At 46.0% G+C, this 15,336-nt stretch overlaps 1 long non-coding RNA gene across 3 annotated transcripts in view; it reads left to right on the top strand.

Annotated features, from left to right (window-relative positions):
* LOC131485471 (uncharacterized) overlaps nt 1–15,336 on the top strand; it is an 85,790-nt gene that overhangs the window by 15,284 nt on the left and 55,170 nt on the right. For all 3 annotated transcript variants that reach the window (XR_009248862.1, XR_009248863.1, XR_009248861.1), the window contains 2 exons: nt 13,256–13,329; nt 13,966–14,054. This is a non-coding gene — a long non-coding RNA (uncharacterized LOC131485471). The remainder of the gene's footprint in view (nt 1–13,255; nt 13,330–13,965; nt 14,055–15,336) is intronic.

Below are 15,336 nucleotides of genomic sequence, written 5' to 3'. Positions count from 1 at the left end.
TTCCCGTTTCCTATTTTGCATCCCAAGCCTGCATTATTTGTTCAAACAAGATGAAAACTCAATAGCATAAAATGTAAATGACATTGCAGAAAATAAAATTAGTGATGGTTCAGGCAAACTTAAGAAAGTCTAGAACGCCATGCAACAGGTCAAGAGATGACATTGATAAGAGAGAAGATGACAACCCTGGAGAGAAAGCATGGAGCCCACCACAAAAATGGAGCAGAAGAATTAAAGGCATGAAAGGATACTTTCCTGAGACCAGAAATGATTGATGAACCTCAAAAGGCCTGAACTGCACAACCCTAAATAATAAGGTACACTTATGCAAGAGAAAACATTTTCCACATGGTGGTAGAAAAAAAAAGTGTGAGAATTTTGCTATCAGAGGTCATCTCTCTCCTCATTTCTTTCACTGTTATTAGGAATTATGATTAGACTGGAGCGCCTGGGTGGCTCAGTCGGTTGAGCATCTGACCTCAGCTCAGGTCATGATCTCACAGTTTGTGGGTTCGAGCCCCACGTCAGGCTCTGTGCTGACACCTCGGAGCCTGGAGCCTGCTTCGGATTCTGTGTCTCCCTCTCTCTCTGCCCCTCCCCCACTCATGCTCTGTCTGTCTCTGTCTCTCAAAAAATAAATAAAAATGTTAAAAAAAAGAATTCTGATTAGACAATATCACCCAGGCCAATAAAATATAACTACACTAAATACAGAATGTATCTTTATTTATCCAACAGAGACACTTTCAAAAGTGTACCTGTAAATATTTTCATGCAAGAAAATCATATGTAGCTTTCTGAGAAGAAAAAAAAAAAAGAAAGGAAAGCTGGAGATTCTTGGGGGAAACGGAGGCTCTGGGATATAAAATCAAATATTCTAATTATTGAATAATTTTCTTATAGATAGGTAGTGTTGGAAAACCATTTCCATAAAAATTTAAATAAAGTGAGAAAATTACAGTAAAAATAAAAGAGCTGAACTGTGTTTCATTAACAGAATAACAAAGAATCTGACATTTCAGTGCATCCTGGTGAAGATTTAATACTTCCGGTATATTGAGAAAAGTAATTCAGTCTGGACTCAGAACTCTCGCTGATAAAGAAAGTGGGGTAAATGCTACAAAATCATATCTTAAGCAGATGTTATGTCCATCATTGTCTTGGGAGACTATGATGGCTGAGCTCTGGAAGACAGATACACGCTTGGGGACTGCGATGGATCAATACTTTTGAAATTTAGAAAGCCCATTAATTTAGTAAAAAAAAAAAAAAAAAAGGTTTCTCCTCGTTTATCCACGTTTCCCGATAACAAATGTTATGCCTCTGTTAATATCCATAGGTAATTGCCACTACAGTACTTTGGGAATTATTTATCAGCAGAGTTCTAGGATTGCTACCCAAGAATTCTTGGCTCCATTAAGGTGTTATTCATAGGTAAAGGTAGCAGGAATATATTATTTATAGCCTAGATATGTAAAGTCTGAGAAAATGTATCATTCTACATACCTCTCTTGTAAGGACACTGTCCACATGAACTCTGGGGTTACATTATTATTTATCATCTAGCTGGCTAGTTAGCTATAGAGTGCGAATGGGGGAAGGGCAGAGGGGGAGGGAGAGAGAGAATCTTAAGCAGACTCCACGCTCAGTGTGGAGCCCAATGTGAGGCTCAATCCCACAACCCTGGGATCACGACCTGAGCTGAAATCAAGAGTCAGATGCTCAACCAACCGAGCCATCCCGGCACCCCATGCAGAGTTTATTTAGAGATGGGAATGACTGGGGCAGTGGGGTGTGATGGAGGGAGTACCAGGGCAGGAGTCAGCATATCAGATATTAAACATAGACCGAGGTGTGTCAGTTACTGATTATGTGATCTTCAGCTGGTTATCTTAATTTTCAGGGTCTCAGTCCATCATGTAAAAAATAATTCCACTTTCTTAGGCTGCTGGAGGATTAAATAGGATAAAAGATACAAAATTAAGCTTGAAAGGGTGATAAAAATACATGTATAATTTCAATTAAGGTTGCCCAAGAAGTAGACTCCGGGATAAGGATTCATGTCCAAATAGTTTATTGGGGAGGTGATCCCAGGAAGCACTTGTTGAGGAGTTGGGGAATGAGGCAGAGGAAGGAAGGCAGCCAGTAAACATGAGTTATCAGGCTAGCTGCCATTGGAGGCAACTGGGGCCTAATCCCTCTGGGGATTAAATCTGGGAGAAATCTGAGGTCTAGGAGACTGTGAAGTTCAAGAACTTCAGAGTTATCCCATCTGTGGGGTGAGGGAGGTGAGGTATCTATACACCCATTCCCATCAGTCATTGGTGTAGCTTCTGGGGGTGGGGCTAATTTGCTGTCAGTTGTGGCTAGCGCCCTACGCATGCTCCAGCAGCCCAAGGGAACCCCCAGGGAGAGAGTTGCCCGTCCTGGTGGGTTATGGGAATAGGTGGTTCCCAGGGGATACAGGTGGAACCCTGACGGCGTCTACTACATTAATCACCTTTCAAGTGCTATTTCAAACATATGCTAATAATGATCAAAATACATATTTGGACAAACAACTTAATGTTGAACAAAGTCTCTTTCCCAAATATTATCTCAAGACCTACTCTGTTGGTGGGGACAGCTCCAGCCTATACACGCCTCTGAACTCCTGCGACCCCATGGTATGGCCCTTCTCATATCCTGTGGGTCTCTTTCTCCCTGACGCCCTTCTCTCATTCCCCTCCCCTGCCCCCACTGGCCTCTAGCCAAGGATTGGGAGTCCTCAGCTGCTTGGGAAAGACTTGTTAACTGATAGAATTAAATCCAGGATGCGACTTGGTTTTTCACTCATATATGTTCCCATTCCATCCAGAGACTTCATTTCAGAGGCAGATGCCTTCGGATGAGAATGGTGTGCTGGAAAGGCCTGCATAAATAAAACTCATGGATGATAGCTCAGCCGCTTCTTAAAAACTGGATTCCATCTTTTCTCCCAGCAAAATGTTTGTGGAACTGCTCACATGGAGAAAAACTAACTGGCTTGAGTTACTTGCCACTCTGAAGCAGCCCTCTAGGGACATTTCTGATTTAAAAGCATCTTTTTATCTCACAATTTTCTCTACCCCCAGATGTCAGCCCCTCCTTCTCTCGGTCTCTATCTCCCGGGTGCCAGCCCCTGTGGTCAGGGCCAGGGCTTTTACAGCCTTTGCTGGTTTGGCTAACCATCCAGGTATCTCCTTCTTTCTCCCTGACCCATGTGGGGACTTACCCAAGTCGCTTCTCAGCTGGAGAAGGGGACTTTTTGCCAACCAAAGATGACCCACTGGCCTAAGACCTGCTGTGAGTGAGGGAGGGGTTCAAGAGTGACAATGGTCCCTCCCCTGCAGGAATTTTTGTCTCCCCCCGCCCCCAACCTCCCCTAAGCCTGGCTCCCCTAAGCCATCCAGCCATCCTCACTCCTGGGAAACAATTGAGGGCCTTGATTTTTTCCATCGTCATTTTCTTTTTGGTTCACAGGAGGTGAAAACCTTAGAAAAACTCAAAACCAGTGCCTAGAACAACCCACTGCACGTTCCCAAAAACACCAGTGATATGCTCGCGGCTTTATTTTCTGATAGCACGCAACAGAGCCGCCTGCATTTTTTCCCACTCAATTGAGTGACTTTTTGATGGACTTGACTGGTTGTTTTGGCATCGCATAGGCACAAACTGGAGCTGGGGCTCCACGGAGGCGGCAAAATCAGACATGAATAATAATCATAATAAACCTCCACAACATTTGAAAGTTTCCAAAGAGCTTTCCCGTGCATTTACCTCGTTCCATCCTGAAGCGCCCTGTGACACAGGCAGGGCTGATGTTATGGCTCCCGTTTTCCTCATGGAGGACATAGAGGCCCAGACGTGGGTGACAGCTTATCCCCTGTCCTGACCAGACCTGGATTCCTGTCCGGGGTTCTTTCTATGTTGGCGGGGATAAGAGATAAGGGAGAGAAGCTGCCTGGCGGGGCTTCTATAGCAAGAGGCTGGGCGAGGGTTGTTCAGAATATTAGCTTGGGTGGTAGGGCCAGTTAGGGTTCAGGGAATCAGGTTCTGCAGAGGAAAACAAACATCGGGGCATTGGACGTCAGGCTGAGGCAGGCCCTGATGAGGTCTGAGCTAGTCCTAGGACCAGTCTGCAGGACACTTTGCCTGATTATCTCCTAGGCCTGGTGCCAGGCATAGCTGTCAGGTGAGCATATGTGGCCTGCAGGGTTCCTGCTGGGCTCCCAGTTCTACCATGCAAACCTTTCTAACAGCTCCCATTGGCCTCTGGCACACTTCTGCTCCCCCTCCCCCCCACTCACTCCTCCTGCCTTCATCTTGCTGGCTTCTCCTTTCCCCTGGTCCGTTGTCTCCATCCTCCTCTACCCCAGCGGAACTCCCTGTCCCACCTCCCCCTTTCCAAGATCCAACTGTCTTTGCTCATGGATGTAACAAAATGCCTACCAGAGAACACCTCTGAGGTCCTCTCTCTTCTCGGGTAAAATGCATTTGTTTTTGTCGGGGCCTTCTTGGGACACTGTTCCTTCTTGCCTTGGCCCACGCTGACAACCTGAGATGTTTGCTTCCTGTTGACGTTCCCTTTGGGGTGCCAGTCCCTTTGCTGAAGGTATCTCCTTCTTTCTCCCTAACCCATGTGGAGACTTCTAGTCGGTTTTCAGCTGGGGAAGGTGACCTTGACAATAGAAGACAACCCACTGGCCTCAGACCTGCTGTGAGTGAGGGGGTCAAGAGTGACCCTGGTCCACCCCGGGAAGGCGTTCTTGACTGCTCAGTTTCACCTTGATCCTGGGCAGCTAAGACCTGGGAAGCTGTGTTGATTGGCTGTGGCCCCAGCCCCTCTTTTCTAATTCTTTGGAACTCTCCTTCCTCCTCCTCGCTTCCTGCCCTCCCTCTCCCCCTCTTCCTGTCCCTGTCATCTCTCTCTCTCTCTCTCACACACACACACACACACACACACACACACACAAACAGTGGACTTCCTGTGTCTTTGTGATCAATCCCTACTCTTCTCAGGGAACTGATATGCCCTTCCCCCAGGTTTTTCAGATCTCAAGGTGGCAAAAATGGAGCTCTAATGGAAGTCCAGACTCTGTTGGGGGCAGGTTTGGGTGAGATGGTGAGTTTATCTGGAAGCTCCTGACACTCACCAGAAGGAGCACTCCGCGAGTTTGTGACTTGTCGTGAGGTGACTGCTTTTTTTGTCTTTTTGACATATCTTGTGTCTAACGCTTGTCTTCCAGTAGACAGGAGCCTCTTCCCTGTCTTGCGGGGACCTCATGAGATTCTCTGAATGGGATGTTGTCGAGTGGACATGGGAGGAGGGAGCAGATGTGGACGGAGGAGAGGTTGCTGTTCCTGTCCCTGCGCTCTGCACAGGCCTTTGGTGCCTCATCTGCCTGGGGGCTGTCACCTCCCTCATGGCCTCTTCTGCTGGAGGGCCACATGCTTCCAGGTTGCAGCCCCCACCCCTCTCACATGCTCAGGGAGCAGGCAGCTGGTGTGAGGTCGGTGCTGGCACCTAGCCGGGAAGTGAGGGAAGACTGTGCCGGCCCCTGTGGCCCGATACAGGACACAGACTCCAGGGTGTCCCTGGGGACAAGTCCTCGCCCCTGGGGATCGTGGGGGGCTCTGGGTCCTCCCCACCCCACCCCGATTTCCTTTTGAAGGGCCTGACAAAGAGGAGGTCCCTCTCTCCCTGTCCCCCCACACCCGTGCCAAATGTGAATCTTATTTCATTTATGGCATTTTCTTTCAGTGAAAAACACATAGTTTGACCAATTAAAGCCTCTTTTGGACTAAGCCCCTGACAGAATTGGGGAGGCAACTGAAAAGGACGTCCTGTTCCTATGGGTTTTCATCTCTCTCTTGTTTTTTTTTTTTTTTTTTTTTTTTTTTTTTTTTTTTTTTTTTTTTTTTTTTTAACTCTTGGTCACGGTTCAGATTTAGAGGGAAGCAGTGATGGGAATAAACTATGTCCGTTCTGGCCTCCTGGCGGCTGTAGAGATCCAGCTCCCAGCTGTGAAGCCAGGGTGGGCAGTGAGGCCAGGTGGGGAAGCAAGCGTGGACTCCGAGAGGCCCCTGGACCCTGGAATCTGGAGAGGACAGAGCGGACCACCCTGCAGGGGAGGGCAAGGGGTGGTAAGGGAGCCAGCCCCGCAGTGGGTGTGAGAGGCAGGAACCTACTCCGGGGAGCAGGAACGTCAGCAGGGAGAGGGCAGGGAGGTCTGAGGACCTCTTACTAGCTGAACCTGGTGGAGTGAGGGGCTGTGAGTATAAACGAAGGAGCGTGGACACAGCACCCTGCACGGGACCAGCAGCACTGTCCTGTGAACCCTGGGGACTGGCTGCGTGGATCCGGGAGGTGGGGCTGGGGCAAAGGAGGACACACACTGCAGGTGTGATGTGGTAAAGGTAGCTGATGGGTAAGTTTCCAAGACCCTTTGGGGTCTTTCAGGATCATGGAACAGGCGGGGTGCCTGGGTGGCTCAGTTGGTGAAGCATCGGACTTTGGCTCAGGTCATGATCTCATGGTTTGTGGGTTCGAGCCCCACAACAGGCTCTGTGCTGACAGCTTGGAGCCTGGAGCCTGCTTCAGATTCTGTGTCTCCCTCTTTCTCTCTGTCCTTCCCCCTCCCTCCCCTCTCAAAAATAAATAAACATTAAAAAAAAAAAAAAAGAATCTTTGGAACAGGCAAGGTGGGAGGTGGGGCCAAGCATGTCCTGCCTGTCAAGGGGACTCCACTGGTACACGTGGGCTGGGAAGACCAGGGAAAATTGAGTGACAGGAGAGTGTAAGGAAGGAATGAAAGTAAATTTTCTGGGCAGCTACGGACGAGGCATGGTATCAGGTAATTTATACATGCCTCATTTTATTCTAGCAAAATCCATTTATTCATTCACTGATTTATTTATTTGATCATTCAACAAACATTTATCGAGCGCTTTCCCTATATTAGACACTTTTTTGGGCACCAAAGGTATGAATCAAATGAGACACGGCCCCTCCCTCAAGAGCTCACAGTCCTGATGGGAGGAACCTTCTGTCAGGCTGGGTAGTCATGGATGGCTTCCTGGAGGAGGTAACCTTTGAGCTGAGTTTGAAAGATTTAAGTAAAAGGAAAATTAAAGAGTGGTGATGGGAAACGGTGGCGGTGTTCCACGTGGAGGAAGGAATATGTGGGCAGGCATGGAGATCTGAAGCACTGCCATTTTTGAAAAAGTGTTAATGGTTCCATGTGATTGAGGCCAAGGCTCCGAGACAGTCTCAAAGGTGTAAGGTAGAGGTGGGCTTTGCGACACTTATTTATTTATTATGATTATTTATCGGTGGGTGACATGACAAGATTGCCATTTTCCATATTCCATTCCGACATTTGTGTCAGAGGGGGCCAAGTAGGGAGTCCTGTGAAGGGGTGTGGGCATCATTTAGAAAAGCGGAAAGTTCCGGATTAGGGCAGTTGCTTCGGGGATGGAGAGAAGCGGACGGTTTTGGGGGCTGGCGGGAAGACGGATGGATGGGACAGGACTGGAAGAGCAGGGTGAGAGGCTGGCCACAGCTTTTAGCTCAGGCGATCGGTGTGCAACCCCTGCTCTCAGAGCCTGCTATCAATACGAGGAATTTAGCGGTGGAAGACACAGAAGTGGTCCCTCTTTTCATGGGAATGCCAGTCCAGGAGGGAAGACAGTGAACAAGAAGTGAAGAGGGTGGGCATGCAAAGAGGGGCAAAGCAGCGGATTGGGGCTTCTGCCTGTACTTTTGGAAGGTTTCGACTAGTGCGGCATCTCTAGGGAGACCAACGGAACCAGATGGGAGAGGAGGGAGGTTCGAGACAGAGGGTGGAAAGCAGGACTTGGAGTGATTCCCTCCTTTCCCAGATGGCAGGGCCACCGAATGGGTATCGTTGGCCACTTTACCGAGAACACAGGTGGAAGACCAGCATTGCAGGTGTGGACCTGCTCCATTTGGGTGTCCACGGGGCCTCCAGGTGGTGATGCCCAAAGGGTGGTCCAGTAAGTAAGTGTGGCATTCATCTGAAGGCTCAGAACTGCATAATTCAGGTTTGGGTCTATTATTATATATGTGGTGGTTGAGGCCATGGGCTGGGGGGTCATTCAATGAAAAGAATGAGTCATGGAAATAATTGGCTTTCCCTCTTACCTCTCTCTGTCCAATAAAGTAATACAATTCTCATGGGCTTTTTGGAGAGATAAAATGTGCACATGGTGAACATTCAAATGGCACAAGAAGGTATACAGTGAACGGCGAGTTCTCTCGCTCCTGATCCCTCACAACCCAGACCCCTTCTCCAGAGATATGTGAGTTTCTCATGTATTCTGGAAATGTTCTAAGCCTATAAAGCAATTTTATATAAATGTTAGTGTATTATATTTACTTTCTTTCTTTTAAAACTTAAAATAAATACATATCTTAACAATTATCCCTTATTAGTAACAATAAAAATTTATCTCATTCTTTTATTTGGCTGCATAATACTCTATATAGCTGCATAATACTCCACCTCGTGCAGGTCCCATAATTTAATTAGCCAGTTCTTTATAAGTGGGAATTCAGTGTGTTTTGAGGCTTTTGCTACATAAACAATACAGCAAAAATATCCTTGTACATACAGACATCACTTAGGGATTAGTTTTGGCTGCATGTAAGAAAAAACTCAACAGAGATTTAAACAAAGTAAGGACGTATTTTTTTCTTATGTCATGAGAAATCTGGGGTAGGCAAATGCTGGCATTAGTTTAGTGGCACAATGATATTACAGCAAAGTCCTCATACTCTTTTCCTGTGGTTACAAGGTGGCTGCTCCAGATCCAGCCATCACATCCTCTTTCCAGGCAGGAGGCAGGAGAAAAGACAACAAAGGGGAGAAGAGTACATTGTCATCAAAGTCTGTTATCCTTTTAAAGGAATTTTCTTTCTTTTTTAATGTTTGTTTTTGAGAGAGAGAGCGTGAGCAAGTGGGGGAGAGGCAGACACACACACACACACACACACACACACACACGCAAAGAATCCGAAGCAGGCTCCAGACTCTGACCTGTCAGCACAGAGCCTGATGTGGGGCTCGCACTCATGAACCATAAGATCATGACCTGAGCTGAAGTCGGATGCTCAACCGACTGAGCCACCCAGGTGCCCCTAAGGGACTTTTCTAGAAGCCTTCCAAACATTTTTCTTTTTTCTTACATCTCATTGGTCAGACCTGTGTCAAGCAACCATCTCTATCTCAAGGGAGGCTGGGACATATCTTTTAGTTTGGCCCATTGCTCTGCCAACAAAATCAGGTTCTGTTGTAAAGAAGGAGAGAATGGGCATTGGGTAGATGTCTGGTAGGTTTTCTCTCTACTACAAATTCTTATAAATGGAATTGCTGGATTAAATCCTCCTATGCATTTAAAATTTTGATGATGCCAAATTGCACTCCAAAGGGGTTTTTACCAATCGCAGTCTACAATGTGCAAGAGTGCCTGTTTCCCTACATCATTGCCCACAAACTGTTGCCAAACTCTTTATGTTTTGCTAATCTGATGGGTGAAAAACGATCTCTTATTGTTTTAATTTGCATTCCTCTTATCGTGAGTGAGGTAGAGCATTATTTTACATGCTTAAAAACATTGGTATTTAAAGCGTGTCAGGAGACGGGTACCTGGGTGGCTCAGCCGGTTGAACGTCCGACCTCAGCTCAGGTCATGATCTCGTGGTCCATGAGTTGGAGCCTGAGTCGGGCACTGTGCTGACAAGCTCCGAGCCTGGAACCTACCTCCGATTCTGTGCCTCCCTCTCTCTCTGCTCCTCCCCCACTCATGCTCTCTCTCTCTCTCTCAAAAATAAAAAAAAAATTTTTTTAAATAATAATAAATGAAGCGTGGCAGGAGAAGAAAATCCCATAAAGGAGAATGAGAAGTGTGGACTGGGGAAAAAGAAAAGCAGGAGAGGTTGGGTTCAAAGAAGGGGAGAGAGGAGCTTCAAGGATGGGAGGAGGATGGAAGGGACACCATCAGGTATTGCAAAAAGGAAAAATAAGGACGAAGGTGTGCCCACTGGGTTTGGAAACATAGGGCCACTTGGGACCCCAGAAGGCACCCAGAAGTTTCAGCTGGAGTAGAAACCAGGTGAGCTTCCTTTCCTGCAAAGTCTTTCTTTCTTTCTTTCTTTCTTTCTTTCTTTCTTTCTTTCTTTCTTTCTTTCTTTCTTTCTTTCTCTCTTTTTTTATTGAGATGAGTAAATGAATTCAGAGGGGTTCAATAACTTGCTTGAGGCTTCCAGAGCTTGTATGGGAGGAGCTAGGATTTGAGTCCCAGTGGGTTGGACTTCCAGGATCTCCCATAGTGAACCCCACAGAGGCTCTGGTGCAGGAAGAGTATTTGTTTAGAACTGCTGCCCTACAGACCTGGAAAGGGCCTTAGAGATGATGGATCCCCTTGACCCATTTAACTAGTGGGGGGACTGAACATGACTAAGGTGAAGAGCCATCTGGCAGAAAACGGGAGAGCCTTGCAGGAACGCAGATCCTGCTAGGATTCAGGGCATTTTGTGGAATTACTCTTTTCTCTGGCAGGGACGCTAGTGATACTTGGGCTAAGTAGAACCCACCTGTCTGTCAGCGCCTTAGACAAAGCAACTTCCCTGAGTCCCGGGGGGAGTCCCCAGTTTCCTGGATGATGAGAGAGTCCAAAACGATCAAGACATGGCTACATTCTGGGTTCCATCAGTGGCCTTTTGGGAGTGGTCTGGGAGCTTAAAGCAGACCCAGTGCCTGTGAGAGAATTACTGTTCCATCTTCTGCCATGGCAGATACTCTAAATTGCCCCCACCTGAAGTCACCAACATATGTGTTACCATCTATCCTTGGCTCTCAATAAAGCCAACCAGATGGCCATATCTCTAGCTTGTTTGATGATTTATTTACCCATTCATTGAAAGCACTTTTATAATTAGAATTAAAATAATTGATTGTTATTATAATAAAATATTATCACCCCGATAATCCCTGTTGAGGAGTTTATGTAGGGTGGTAAGGTGCTCAGCCTCTAAAGACAAATCATGGTCGGCTAAGGCAATCGTGGTAATATGTTCCTTTTTAGCTAGATACTCACTTTCCCAGAAGCTCTTGTAACTGGATGGTGGAGGGGTCTCATGTGACACAGTTCTGGCCAATGAGTGTAAGAGACAGGCAGGAGAGGAGCATTCCCTAGCATTAAATCTTCTACCTTCTTCTGGCCTCAAATGTGGATGGTACCTAGAGCAGAGGCAGCCATCTTGCAAAAGAAAGTGACAATAACCGATCAAATAGGTAGAGAATGGTCGTCCTGCAGAAGGGCTCCGTCAATGCACATGCCCACGAATAGTGCACACACATGCCTGTTTCCCCAAACTCTCACTAAACGGCTGCTGTTACCTGTTTGTAATCCTGACAGTACGATCAGTTTTGAAAAGGTATCTTACAGCTTCAACTTGCATTTACTTATTTATGATTAAGGTGGAGCGTTTTTTTCTTATGTATATTGGACATCTGGATTTCTTCTTTTGTGACTTCCTGTTTTCACCCATTCCTCCATTTTTTTTTTCCCTATGGGATTGTTAGGCCCTTTCTCATTAATACAAAAAAGTTTTTTGTGTGTGTGATTTCAGAAAATTAGCCTTTGACAGATGGGTTGTAAGTTTCACCCTCCACCTGCTGTTTATTGTTTGCCTTTCTGGATGGTATTTTTCATCCCTCAAACAATTTTAACTTTTATGTGGTTGTAGGTAGCAATCATTTCCTTAATGGTTTCTGGGTTTTTATCTTATTTAGAAAGGACTTTGCAGTCCAGGATTATAAGCACATTTACTAATTTCTTGCCTCCGAATACTTTCATGGTTTCTTTTCTACACTGAAATATTCGCTTCGACTGGATTTTATTTTGGTTCAAGGAGTAAGATAAGGATTCGCTTTATGTTTTTCCTGCCCGTTCTGAGGGTCCAGGCTCGCATGTTGGGACCTGGATAAGACATGGTTATCTTCCTGTTCCCTTGAGGTCTAGGTGGTCTTCAGAGTATGTGTTTTTGTAAATAAGTTTTTACTTTAATTCCAGTTAGTTAACATACCGTGTTATATGAGTTTCAAACATACGATATAGAGATTCGACACTTCCACGCGTCACCCAGTGCATCACGATGAGTGCCCTCCTTCATCCCTATCACCTGTTTTACCCACCCCCCCACCCCCCTGCCACCTCTCTTCTGGTAACCAGCAGTTTGTTGTCTCCAGTTAAGAGTCTCTTTCTTGATTTCTCTCTCTCTCTCTTTCCCCTTTGCTCGTTTATTTATTTTTTCTTAAGTTCCACATATGAGCGAAATCATATGGTATTTGTCTTTCTCTGACTGGACAGTCTCGGGAGGTTTGAAGACACCAGGAAAGCAAATGCTGTCATGTAGGGGACTGCTGCTCTGTGGCAGTTTCCAGCACTAGGGCAGGCAAGGTAGGGGAGGGAATCGGCAGGGGGTTGGGGGGAGGTGGGTGGAAGGTCCGTCCTGAATCCAGCACCTTCAGGGTGACCACTGTTTTGAAGGGTGTTCTCAGAGAAGCCTCCTCGTGCGTCCCGGATGTGAGGGATTCTGAGGATTTCCTTTTCACGAAAGGCTGGCTGGAACTGTCAGTGAGGAAACAGATGGTCTTGCAGGGGCTCTTTGAAGCTCTCTCTGCGGTGCAAACACAGCCTTCGTTCCCCAGGTGGCCAGAAACGACTCTTTAAACTGCATTTTGCTCGTTGCTTTTGTCTCCTTCTCCTTCTCCCTCAGTCAGTTACTCACTGGCCTTAGGCTTCCCCCAGATCTTATGCTGTGCCAGTCCCAACTGGGGACACATCCCACTAAAACTCCCAAGGCTCCTGAGCAGGAGTCGGGCGGAGGCAGGAGACCAGAGCTCTAGGCACAAGAGAAATTGGGGTTATCCACACATATGTATGGCAAATGCGCTCCCTGATTCCCAGGAGCATAGATTTTGCAGCTGAACTTGCTTTGAAAGTTGATTTTTAAGATTCTCTGAGAGGCTCAAATAAAAGGGTGTGTTAATACCGGCGTTGGCAAAGGTGTGGAGCTTTTTTTTTTTTTTTTTTTTTCATCTTAAGTTTTATTGAGATGTAGTTCACATGTTATACAACTTAAAGCACAGAAGAGAAGTTTTATTTGGTACATTCACAGAGTTATGCAACTATCACCATCTAATTTTAGGATGTTTTCATCACTCCGAAAAGAAACCCCGCACCTATTATCAGTCACTCTCCAGCCCCTGCCCTCAGCCCTAGGTAAGCTACCACAACCATTAATTTGCTTTGTGTATTTGTCTATTCTGGACATTTCATATACATGAAATCATACAATATGTAGTCTTTTCATTTTATCTATTTATATTTTATTTGTATTCCAATTTTTTTAATGTGTGTTTATTTTTAAGAAAGAGAGAGACAGAGTGTGAGTGGGGGAAGGGTGGAGGGAGAGGGAGACACAGAATCCGAAGCCGGCTCCAGGCTCAGAGCTGTCAGCACAGAGCCTGACGTGGGACTCGAACTCACAAACCGAGGGATCATGACCTGAGCTGAAGTCAGATGCCCGACCAGCTGAGCCACTCAGGCGCCCCTTTATTTCTATTTTTTTAAATTTAAATCAAAATGGGTTAGCATACAGTGCAATAATGATTTCAGGAATAGAATCTAGTGATTCAACACTTAAATATAACACCCAGTCAGTGCTCATCCCAACAAGTGCCCTCCTTAATGCCCGTCACCCGGGTAGCCCATCCCCCCACCCACCCAACACCCCATCTAGCGGCGCTGTTTAGTCTCTGCATTTAAGAGTCTTTTAAGGTTTGCCTCCCTCGCTTTCGTCCTATTTTTGCTTCCTTTCCCCTATGTTCATCTGTTTTGTTTCTTAAATTTGTGAAGCCTTTTATAACCATGCTGGAAAACCGTCTGGCAGTGTCTGCTGAAGCTACTCACACCCATACTTTATGACGCAGCAACTGAACGCCCGGGTACGTATGCACCAGACATGAGTGCCTATGTTCATTAAAAGACATGTACCAGGGATGTCGATGACAGCAGTGTTTGCAATAGTCCCCAGCAGGAACTAATTCCAGTATCTATTGATATAAAAGAATGAATAAATAAGTTGTGGTAGAATCACACAGTGGGATCTAATTCAGCAATAGAAGAAACTCCCCAAACATTCAGTATAATATGTGTTATGGGTTGACCTGTGTTTCCCTCCCCAAATTTGTATGTGAAGTCCTATACCCTGGTATGTCATGTGACTGTCTTTGGAGAGTGGGTCTTTAAAGAGGCAATTAAGGTAAAATGAGTTCATCAGGTTAGCCCCTAAACCTGTATGACTGGTGTCCTTGTAAGAAGAGGAAATTGGGACACAGACATGCACAGAGGGAAGACCACGTGAAGACATAGGGAGAAGACGCGGTCTACAAGCCAAGGAGAGAAGCCTCACCTTGATCTTGGACTTCCAGCCTCCAGAACTGTGAGAAAATACATTTCTGTTGTTTCAGCCCTTGAGTCTGTGGTATTTTGTCACGGCTGCCCTAGCAGACTGATATGATATGTGATTGCATGAATGAATCTCATAGACGTTATGTTGAGTGAATGAAATGACAAGTTAAGCATACATACTGGATGATTCCATTTCCATGGAATTTAAGAATAAGCGAAACTAACTGCTTAGCTTTAGAGTGAGAATGTTGACTGGGAAGTGGCTGGAAGGAGACTTCTGGGGTACTGGAAATGTTTTATAGCTTTCAAAAAAATGTTTATTTATTTATTTTGAGAGCGAGAGAGAGAGAGAGAGAGGCAGAGAGAGAGGGACAGAGAGAACCCCAAGCAGGCTCCAGGCTCAGTGCAGAGCCCAACGCGGGGCTCAATCTCACAGCTATGAGATCGTGATCTGAGCTGAAATCAAGAGTCAGATGCTTAACTCACTGAACCACCCAGGCGCCCCATGAAATGTTTTATATATCTTGATCTGGGCGGTGGTTATATGGTTATACGCCCATGTAAGAATTCATCAAGCTGTAGACGTAAGATTCCTAAGAGTTGCACACTTTGTTATTTGTGGGCTGTATCTAATAAAAGGGCAAAACAAAAAAGATTCTTGAGAAGACACATGAACTTTTGTGGGTCGGCATCACCTCCGTGTGGCTTAGTTTATCTGCCTTTACCAACAAAGCGATGGGAATGCAGGCCAAGTGAGCACTGTCCAAGTCAGTTCCTTCTGAATCTGAGACAAAAATAACCACGTCTCAAGTATGT

Source organism: Neofelis nebulosa, chromosome 9, assembly GCF_028018385.1.
Source record: "Neofelis nebulosa isolate mNeoNeb1 chromosome 9, mNeoNeb1.pri, whole genome shotgun sequence".
Taxonomy (NCBI): domain Eukaryota; kingdom Metazoa; phylum Chordata; class Mammalia; order Carnivora; family Felidae; genus Neofelis; species Neofelis nebulosa.
This window is presented reverse-complemented; position numbering and strand designations above follow the sequence as displayed.